We start from the raw sequence: 11,154 nt of genomic DNA, 5'->3' as shown, positions 1-11,154 counted from the left end.
GCAAGGTGGCACAGAGAGGGTCAGGAATACACACAGAAAAGAGAGTTAGGAAAACAAGAGGGTAAATTTCAGAGAGTGAAGTTTTTCCTTTGTAGTGCATGTTGGTTCCATTGTTCTTTACATTGCAATCAGAAAACACACCAAAGCAACTTACCACCAGCAGTGTGTAAATGAAAATGGAAAGAAAGGAGATAGTTGTATATTTTCTGGATCAAGACTTTTCAAACTATCTGTCACAAAGGACTGTTTTTTTTGTTCTTTTCTAACCAACCCTACCTAATATTTTTGCAAAACACACTAGAAGAAATCACTAGAAAAGTGAAATGAAAACAAAAACAAACAAAAGTAAAACAACAACAAAACACCCCAAACCACAGAATTTTAAAATACAAGTCCAAACTTTTATTATTTAGATACAAGAGACATACAATTCTTCTGAGAAGTTACTGGAAAGTTGCTGAACACATAATCCAGATCCCCGCACTTGCTGGTGCATGTGAGAGTCTGCTGGGCAGCGCCTGCCTTGGGAGCACACTTTGGGGAGCACTGCCCTTCGGCTCCTGTCCCCTTGTGTTTTGCACAATCATCTGGTTCTCTAAATTGGACTTTTCTGATAATAGCGATTGGGATCGGGGCATTTGTCATTCTTCACAGGCACTTTACTGTGGTGAATTACAGTTTTAGAAAAACGGATTGTTTCCCCTAATGTTAAAAACAAACAAAAACAAGTTTACAATGACAATGAAAACAGCTCCTGGAAAACTGTATGGATTCATATAGAGAACATGACTGTGGCTGAACTCTCTTAAGGGAGACTTCCTTTGGGGACTTTTGGGTTCACCTTGTTGGTGTATAAAGAGGATTGAAAATGTTAAGCGTGGCTAGTTGTCATTCAATTTGAATTCTCCCCATTCTTCTGTCCCCTGAAAGGCCTGTAAAGTGTTTCTGTGCTTCCATTAGGAGCAGGCTGGCCAGATTTAGGAAATAAACACACAGAATACCCAGCCAAATTGGCATCTCACACAAGCAATAAATACTTTCTATAAGGCCCCAGCCGGTTTGGTTCAGTGGATAGAGCGTCAGCCTGCAGACTGAAGGATCCCGGGTTTGATTCTGGTCAAGGGCACATGCCTGGATTGTGGGCTTGATCCCCAGTAGGGGGTGTGCAGGAGGCAGCCAATCAATGATTCCCTCTCATCTATATATATATATTAAAAACATACTTTCTATAAGGATGGCCCCAATAGTTCATGAGTCATGCCATATGCAATACTTGGGACACACTTATATGAAAATGTGTCTGAACTTCAAATTTCACTGGAGGTCTTATATTTGAGCTGGCAATTCCATTCAGTAGTAGCTTTCAGACTGGACTTGTGCATATCTGGATTTTTCTAGGGAAAAGAATCAGTTCAGCTGATCACATCTGGTCCTATCGATCCAACTTGCTTAGCTATTGACAGCGGGAAGCTGGACGGTCAATACAAAGTGATAATATTCCTTTAGAAAAATACGTTTTCCATGGGACAAAGCAGCCATTCATCTTTTCCCACTTTGAGACTTTCAGTTAGTGTTTTCCAAAGCTCTGGTTCAGTAATGGCACCGAGGCCAGGCAGAAGGTGAGCTGGTGAGAAGGGCCATTCGAATTGAGCAGCTACATTGGGACAAAATTGGCTCAGTGGATGGCAAATAGTGGAACTCTTTGCATGGAAATATAGAGGAAGACATAAAGATAGACAAAAATTAAGTCCCTACTCCTACAACATATTGTAAAACAAGCTGGCAGGGGTGCATTCATATTATTTTACAGATAACTTAATGAGAAACTCAGAAGCACAAAGACAGAATTAGTTTATGTTAAAAAATGTAAGTCTTGGATTCTTATGCAGTTTTTTTTTAAATCTTTTCAAAGACATGTCAGTGATAGCTGTTATTCTTTTATTCAATGAGGATGCTTGCTTTTGGGTCTTCCATGAGCATTTTGACATTTTTTGATAGAGAATTAATGCTCCTAGATTTTAAAGAAAGATTTACACTTTTCTTAAATTGATGTCTGATCCAGGTCAGAAGGAAATGGCTGCTTAAAATACACGGCAATTTATTTTGATACTGTCACCTCTGGTTGTTTAAACATTTCTTGTCAGCTAATAATAAGAAACATACCCAGAAATATACTTATTAAAATGTATTTTGAAATAATATCTATTTAAAATAATAAAATAGATACTCATTTTGGGACAAATTGGAAAATGTCAGTATTTATCAAAAAGAGAAGCAAGCCCTGGGTGATGTGGCTCAGTGGTTAGAGCACTGGCGTGTGCAACCAAGGGTCTCGGGTTTGATTCTGGGTCAAGGACATGTAACTGGGTTGCAGGTTTGACCCCAGCTCTGGTTGGGGCATGTGCAGGAGGCAACCAATCGATGTGTCTCTCTCACATCGTTGTTTCTCTCCTCCCTCTCCACCCCTGCTTCCTCCCTCCCTTCACTATCTCTAAAAGAAAAAAAATATCCTCAGGTGATTATTTAAAAAAAGAGAGAGAGAAGTAAAATTGCTACTAACCCCATCACAGAAAAAAGGTCCTACTGTTCTCCTATTCTCTTGTGTGTGTTTATATTTCATTGTTGAGAGCATATATAATGATGTGTTCTCATTTTTTTTCATTAGCTATTCAACTTAAGCATTTGCCAAATTGTGAAAATGTTTCTACGTATCACTTTAATGGTTGAATCATATTTTATAGTGAGTTTATTTAATGAACTTGAGTTGGGCATTCAGGTTTTTCTAATTTCCTATTCTTCAACTTCTAATGATGATCTGTTTTAGATACATAGAACTAATATTACTGGGTTACAAGAACAAAGACTTTTAAGGCTATATATTTTGTTAAGCTGTATTAAAAAGCATTATAGACATGTATTTGGAATGTATGAGTTCCCATTTCACTGAACTTCATTGCTACCATATTCCCCTTATTTTATTAACCTGTTGTGTTAGGGTTCTCCAGGGAACTGCAATGAGTAAGGTGTGTGTGTGTATATACACAGAGAGAGATTTATTTTAAGGAATTGGCACATGTGATTGTTGGGCTATCAAATCCACAGGTTATTGTTGGCAGGCTGGCGACTGAGGAAAGAGTTGATATTGAGCCCTGAGGCCAAAGGCATTCTGGTGATAGCACTTCTTTCTTCTTAAAAGATCTCAGTCTTTGTTCTTAAACCCTCACACTGTTTGAAGGAGGCCCACACACATTACGGAGAATAATCTGCTTTACTCAAAGTCTACTGATTTTTAAATGTTAATGACACCTAAAATAAATGCCTTACAACAATGTCTAGATTGGTGTTTGAATAAACAACTGGGCACCATAGCCCAGCCATGTTGACACATATAATTCGCCATCAGGCCTGCGGTACAAATAGAGTGTATGCTATTTGATGGAAGGTCGTGCCTGCTCTTTCTTCCCAGTTGTCTATTTATTCAATGCCATCTGTTTCTATGAAGACACACTCACTTATTTAAGGCTTTTATGTAGACTGTAAGTTTTCTGTTTTAAACACAAAGATTATCTCACCCAATTTTAGTATAAGGCATTTATAAGCTCTATCAAATGATGCTTAGGAACAAGCCTGGGGTTGGACTTTATACGGACACTAGAGGCCTGGTGCACGAATTTGTGCCTGCGAGATTGGGCCGAAATCGGCTCTCCAACATACCCTGAGGGGTTCCAGATTGTGAGAGGGCACAGACCATGCTCGAGAGACCCCACTGGTGCACAATTGGGGCCGAGGAAGGACACAGGAGGTTGGCCAGCCAGGGAGGAAACGTGGGAGGGCTCCAGGGCATGTCTGGCCCATCTCGCTCAGTCCCGATCGGCCGGACCCCAGCAGCAAGCTAACCTACTGGTTGGAGTGTCTGCCCTCTGTTGGTCAGTGCATGTCATAGTGACTGGTCAACAGGGTGACTGTCTGCCCCCAGGTGGTCAGTGCATGTCATAGCAAGCAGTTGAGTGGCCTTAGCATATCATTAGCATATTACACTTTGATTGGTTGAATGGCTGGCCAGACACTTAGCATATTAGGCTTTTTTTATATAGGATAAGTCACAAATAGCCCGCTACCATGTTATAACTGGGTGTGAACTTGGATGGGGTAGTTAAGCCCCATCCCTCTCAATTTTTTTAAACAGTAAAGTCTGAAATATCATATCCACTTTCCAGGTGTTTGTGAGTTTTAACTGAGGAAGCATTTATAAACTTCTTGTATAGTGTCTAGTATGTAATAGGACATCTGTGTTTTAGTTCTTTGCCTCCTTCACCTTTTTTTTAAGTTAGCCAATACCACACCCCAGTGCTCACTCCCAATAGTCAGTGCAGAAAAAATATTTTCCTCCTTTAGACACTAGAAACTGTAGCAGGTCTCCCAGAAAACTTAACAGTTTTTGCTTTTGAGTACATGTCTCATTTCCCCTTTTATTATTCAGAAAGAATCATACATCAATGGCTGGTAGATAAATGAAATGATTTTGGTGAACATTTATTCATTCACTTAACAAGCATTTTTTAATTGTGTATTACATCCCAAGGACAGTTCTAGGTGCTGGAGATAGGACAGTGACATTATATATTAATAGAGGCCTGGTGCACGACATTCATGCACTCAAGGTGGGGGAGGGTCCCTCCGCCTGGCCTGCGCCCTTTTTCAGTCCGGGAGCCCTTGAGGGATGTCTGACTGACTGCTTAGGCTCGTTCCCCATGGGCCTAAGCTACTGCCAATGTGCTCGCCAGTCATCAGCTGACTTCTGGCTGAGCGGCACTCTCTCTGTGGGAGCGCACTGACCACCAGGGGGCAGCTCCTGCATTGAGTGCCTGCCTCCTGGTGGTCAGTGTGCATCATAGCAACCGGTCATTCCACTGTTCAGTTGATTTGCATATCACCCTTTTATTATATAGGATAGGATTCCTGCCCTTTGGACCTCAGGTATTAGTGGGGAGACACTCAAACAAGGAAATCAACAATTATAGACTCAAACTACAAGTACTGTCATATTAGGCAGGGTCAACTAGGTAATGCTGTGGTTGTGACCAAATCTCAATAGCATAATTCAATAAAGGTTCATTTCTCACTCAGGACAAATCAATGGCTGGTCCAGGTGACTATTTAAGGAAGTTGTGTTCAGCCTTCCAAGATGTTCCCTCTATATCAGCAGGTGCTTTCATCAGAGATGAGTGGGCTGGAGAATTAAATAACAACAGTTAAAAGCATTTACATGTTACTTCTGCTTCATATTTCATTGGCTATAATATGTCATGTGCTCATGCCTACTTTAAATGAAGTGGAGAGTATGTCTTGGTAATCCCAGTGGTAAAAGAGAGCCAGAGGTACCTACAAAGTATTAAGTGTTACAAAAAAGTGTGTATGGAAAGTGAGAGGGCCTTAGCTGATTTTGGTCAGTGATTAGAGCCTCAGCCCACAGACCAAAGGGTTGTGTGTTTGATTCCTGGTCAAGGGCATGTACCTCGATTATAGCCTCAATTCCAGCTCAGGTCAGAGCCTGTATCAGGGCACATGCAGGAGGCAGGCAATCAATGTGCCCTTCTCACATTGATGTTTCTCTCTCTCTCTCTCTCCCCGCCCCTCCCTGCCTCCTCCCTTCTTTCTCCTTCCTCCCTTTCGTCACTCTTTCTAAAAATCAATGGAAAAATATCCTTGATGAGGAATAAAGAAAACAGAAAGTGAGAAGATATTATGTATTTTTTGCAAATATAATAGAAACAAAATAAATCTGAGCTTTTATGTACATTATTGCTTAGAATTATAATAAAGTATGCATTTAAAACAAGCAAACATGGAGTCAACTTAAAAAATTATTTAATAATGCTTGCTATAAATAGGTACTCAGATATGAGAAAACACATTAAGGTCCTTTACCAATGGTGATGTTTGCTAGATATAGAGTTACTAAGTCTACTTGAGGACAGGGTAAAAATATTTATATAGGTATCCTTGAGTATTCAGGCACATAGTAGATGCTCAATAAAACTTTGTTGAAATTAATAATGATTATTGCTTTAAATTATTCTTGCTTTGCCCTGGCTGGATGGCTCATTTGGTTGGAGTATCATCCCATACACCAAAAGGTTGCAGGTTCAATTTTCCGTCAGGGCACATACCTATATTGTGGGTTCCAACCCGGATTGGGGTGTGTATAGGAGGCGACTGGTTGATGTTTCTCTTTTATATTGATAAAATCCCTCTCTCTTCCTCTCTTAGTCTTTCTAAAAAATTAATAAAAACATATGATTGGGTCAAGATTAAAAAATATATTATGCCCTAGCCCAGGGATGGCGAACCTAGGACAGTTGTAGGTTCAACTCATTTTTTTGGTTGATTTTTTCTTTGTTAAATGGCATTTAAATATATAAAATAAATATCAAAAATATAAATCTTTGTTTTACTATGATTGCAAATATCAAAAAATGTCTATTTGTGACACGGCACCAGAGTTAAGTTAGGGTTTTTCATCACTTAGAAATTTTTTGATCTTTGCAACCATAGTAAAACAAAGACTTATATTTTTGATATTTATTTTATATATTTAAATGACATTTAACAAAGAAAAATCAACCAAAAAATGAGTTCACGTGTCATAGGTTCGCCATCACTGGTATTGGCCCTCAGACTGAAGAGTCCTGGGTTCGATTCTGGTTAAAGGCACGTACCTCAGTTGCAAGCTCAATCCCTGGCTCTGGTCAGGCACATGCAGGGGGCAACCAATTGATGTGTCTCTCTCACATCGAGGTTTTTCTTTCTCTGTCTTTCCCCTCCCTCCCTCCCACTCTCTCTAAAAATCAATGGAAAAATATAGTTGGGTGAGGATTAACAACAACAATAAAAATGTATATATCTTTATTATTATTTACTTTATATTTGATTAATGCTCGAGTCCAATACAATTTTATCCTGAGGCTTGAAATTTTCTTCCAAGGCCAATATTTATTGGTTTTATCTACATTAATATTTTCCCATTAAGTTATAATTTTAAGTTTAACCACACGTGGTTGAATCACTTAGTCTCTTTTTCCTAACTTGACTCAAGTATTTTCTTAAGCCATTGGAGAAAACGAAGTTATAACATTACTTTAATGTTGGAATTTGCAATCTACCACCTTGCATTTTTTTAAAACCAACTCTTACGTTTACTACTCCTTTGGAAATTACTGTATTGAAAAGGAATCCACAGATTTAAATATAGAAGGCAGAAGATGCCAAATAAAAAACATTCAAGGTCATGAATGTCTTCTTTTTTAAAAATATATTTTTTATTGATTTCAGAGAGAAAGAGAGAGTGAGAGATAGAAACATCAATGATGAGAAAGAATCATTGATCAGCCCTGACCGGTTTGGCTCAGTGGATAGAGCATCGGCTACGGACTGAAGTGTCCTGGGTTTGATTCCAGTCAAGGGCATGTACCTTGGTTGTTGGCACATCCCCAGTAAGGGGTGTGTGGGAGGTAGCTGATCAATGTTTCTCTCTCATCGATGTTTCTGACTCTCTATCCCTCTTCCTTCCTCTCTGTAAAAAATCAATAAAGTATATATTTTGAAAAAGAATCAATGATCAGCTGCCTCTTGCAAGCCCCCCACTGGGTATTGAGCCTGCAACCCCAGCATATGCCCTGACCAGGAATGTGAACCGTGACCTCCTGGTTCACAGGTGGATGCTCAACCGCTGAGCCATGTTGGGCGGGCATGAATGTCTTCTTGAAGATAGACTAATATACGTGGTTTCAAAGACAGTACAATTATGTTCTTTTCTTTTATCTCCACTATTCTTTTTCTTTGCTTTTGACTAAGTCTTTAGAATTTAAAAAAAAAAAAAACTCCCAAGAGAGGACTCAGTTTTTTTGGGGGGTGGAGGGGGTGGATAGGTCAAGGACCAATGAGAAGAGAGTCTCCATCTCTATCCTCTGAGTCTTGACCCTCATTTCAGCACCATCACTTCTCTACTCTGATGGTGTGTCTGAGGCATTGCCTCATTCCTGTTTGCCAAGAACTTGTCTAAAAAAAGGACCTCTCCATTCTGTGCTGTGAGTCACGTGGTCTCTGTAAGAGTCCATGCCCTTCGCTGCAGTTTGCTGCTCCTGAATCTGTACGAAATTTGGTGGTTAGTTGGCAAAAGGTACACAGCAGACTTCTGATTTAGAGAGTGTCTTAAACGAGTTACCTCCTACCTTACCTCGATCATTTAAATCAGTGGTTCTCAACCTTGGCTGCACCTTAGAATCACCTGGGAATCTTTTTAAAATCCTGATTTCTGGGCCTCATCCTCCGGAAATTCTGTGTCTTTGTTACTAATGTTATGGCCTCACCCCATACAAGGCCAAAGTTAACAGAACCTCTCCAGATTTCATTACCTCTTTAGCTTGAACTAATTGAAATCAACTGAGGTCCCCACTCCATAATAAAGAAACAGAATTTCCAGAGGATGAGGCCCAGAAATCAGGATTTTAAAAAGATTCCCAGGTGATTCTAAGGTGCAGCCAAGGTTGAGAACCACTGATTTAAATGGAAAGCAGTACTGCTCCAACAGAGCAGACATGATATGAAAACTATTCCTTTTTAAAAAATGTTTATTATATATATTTTTTATTGATTTCAGAGAGGAAGAGAGAGGGAGAGATAGATAGAAACATCAATGATGAGAGAGAATCATTGATTGGCTGCCTCCTGCACACCCCACACTGGGGATCGAGCCCGAAACCCAGGCATGTGCCCTTGGCCGGAATCAAACCCAGGGCCCTTCAATCCGCAGGAAACATCGATGGTAGAGAAACATCGATCAGCCGCCTCCCGTACATCTCCCACTGGGGATGTGCCCACAACCCAGGCACATGCCCCCGACCGGAATCGAACCCGGGACCCCCCAGTCCGCAGGCCGATGCTCCATCCACTGAGCCAACCCGGCTAGGGCTGAAAACTATTTCTGACATGAGTATCTTCCCTCCAAAACTGGCAAGGCCACTGGTTTCTCTGAGGGGGAAAGTTAAAAAAAAACACAGCAAACACATGGGTTTTACAATTCTCACAAATGGTAAGCCACCTTTCTGCTATTTAAGAAAAGCTTTGAATGTTCAATGAATTGTTTTGGCTAATGACAATTGATGCAAAGAATATAACAATAATCTAAAAAAACCCAGAATTGCCTTTTGTGGCCATTTGGGCACAAATTGCTGATAACATCAGTGCAGGTAACTGGGCTATAGCTTGGGGTGAGGAGTTATTTTACCTCTTATTTGCAAATAAGACAGTATTCTTTTCCCCTCAGGGAGTACCTAGATCTTATTAATAGAAGAACACTGATACCCTTTGCCCATGGTGGTGAAATTGGCCGAGGCAGTCCTAGGATCCTGAGCATATGGGTCTTAGCATTTGGAGGAGGACATTTGAGGAGGACAGCAGTCTGTAGTTGAAGATGCCTAGATCTAAAGCCAGACACTTGGATACAGTCCTGGCTGCAGACTATCAACTGTCACGAATTGAGCTGTCCATACCAAGTTCTCACCAAGGCTTTTACAGTCTGGCTCCAGGGTTCCTCCGCAGAGCTATTTTTATAGTCTTTACTCTTCACTTGCTCCATTCCAGCCCCGGCACCAGTTCTCACACATTCCAGAGACACGCTCTTGTTGCCAGGCTTTCTGTGCTGTTCCCTCTGCCCGGAATGCTCTTCCCCCAGACACAAGCTTACCTTTTTTTTTTTTTTTAAAGCAGATCCAATATGTTCCACATATTATAAATACTTCACATGTTTACTTGGTGAATTCTGATAGTAATTGTCGGGCGTGGGCAGTGCCATTGGATGGATGGGAATAAATGGGGGCACAGTGATACGTCAGAGGCAGGACTGGAACTAAGGCAGTTCAGGTGGGAGCCAAGGCTTGATTCTTACAGTCTAACACAGTGCTTCTCAACCTGTGGGTGGCGACCCCTTTGGGGGGGTCGAACAACCCTTTCACAGGGGTCGCCTAAGACCATCGGAAAACACATACATAATTACATACTGTTTTTGTGATTAATCACTATGCTTTAATTATGTTCAATTTGTAACAATGAAATTGGGGGTCACCACACACATGAGGAACTGTATTAAAGCGTCGCAGCATTAGGAAGGTTGAGAACCACTGGTCTAACACCAGGACATGGTTTACACTCTTCCTTTAACCCCCGAGCTCCTCCTTGGATAGCATTTCCGACTCCCCGATGAAAGGAGGAGTCCCTGGGCCCCTTACTCAGCTGTATAGGTTGTAGCCGCACTAAATGTCACCTGACCTTATAGTGCCTACTTCCTTGCTTGTGCCTTTGTCTATCTCACCCCCTAGAATACACACTCTACAAGGGAAGGGCCTTGCCCTGATCAGTGTATCCCCACATCCCCTGCACCCAGAAATGGACTGAAGTGGACTGGACTAAGAATATGAGTGGTGTTAGAATGATCATGTCTAAGTGTCTCATTCATCAAACCTGAACAGAGTGTCCATTTTATGCCAGACACCACACCAGTTTTGGGAATATGAAAGTGAACCAAAGTGATGGGAACTCCCACTTTCCTGGTTTTGTGATGCTTTCAGAACACCTCAGAAGCAACATGCAATTAACAGGCAGTTACACGGGATAAGCCCAATATTAGGGCAAATACAAGGGGCAGAGGGGAAGCAAGGATTCAGTGAAAGCTACTGTGAAGGGTGTTACCTATGCTGAGACCTAAAGGCTGGGCTGAAGGGTAAGGGCCGTGGAAGTGGGTTTGGGAGAACAGGAGGCCCTGAGAGAACACCTTCCAGTTCTAAAAACTGTTGAGCGGGACTTGGGTATAGATTCAGGTAAGGGGAAGGATTTACCTGGAGAAGGAAGCTTGAGTCAGGACTCTATTGCCTGAGCAAGGAGATGAAATTTTAAACCAATGGGATTTTTTTACTCAGTATCTGATTCCGTGTACCCCCTTCAGCCAGGTAAGTTGGCAATATTTCCATTTTCCAGATGGGACAACTGAGGCCCAGAATAACACATTTAAACATCAGCTGAGCTGGTTGCGTTTCCTTCATGACAGGGCTCTCAGGGCTGCTACCCACTTCTCTCCCACCCTCCCTCCTTTCCTTCCTG

The 11,154-nt window shown here is 41.3% G+C and overlaps 1 long non-coding RNA gene across 1 annotated transcript in view; it reads right to left on the bottom strand.

The window, feature by feature from the left end:
* Window positions 1-423: 423 nt before the first annotated feature.
* LOC107184783 overlaps window positions 424-11,154 on the bottom strand; it is an 18,244-nt gene continuing 7,513 nt past the window's right edge. The window contains exons 2-3 of the long non-coding RNA XR_001515689.1: window positions 5,124-5,230; window positions 424-662 (exon numbers count right to left, since the gene is read on the bottom strand). This is a non-coding gene — a long non-coding RNA (uncharacterized LOC107184783). The remainder of the gene's footprint in view (window positions 663-5,123; window positions 5,231-11,154) is intronic.

The sequence above is a fragment of the Myotis davidii genome, unplaced genomic scaffold, assembly GCF_000327345.1.
Source record: "Myotis davidii unplaced genomic scaffold, ASM32734v1 scaffold788, whole genome shotgun sequence".
Classification (NCBI taxonomy): domain Eukaryota; kingdom Metazoa; phylum Chordata; class Mammalia; order Chiroptera; family Vespertilionidae; genus Myotis; species Myotis davidii.
The sequence above is the reverse complement of the archived record's forward strand: the minus strand, read 5'-3'. Positions and strand labels throughout refer to the sequence as shown.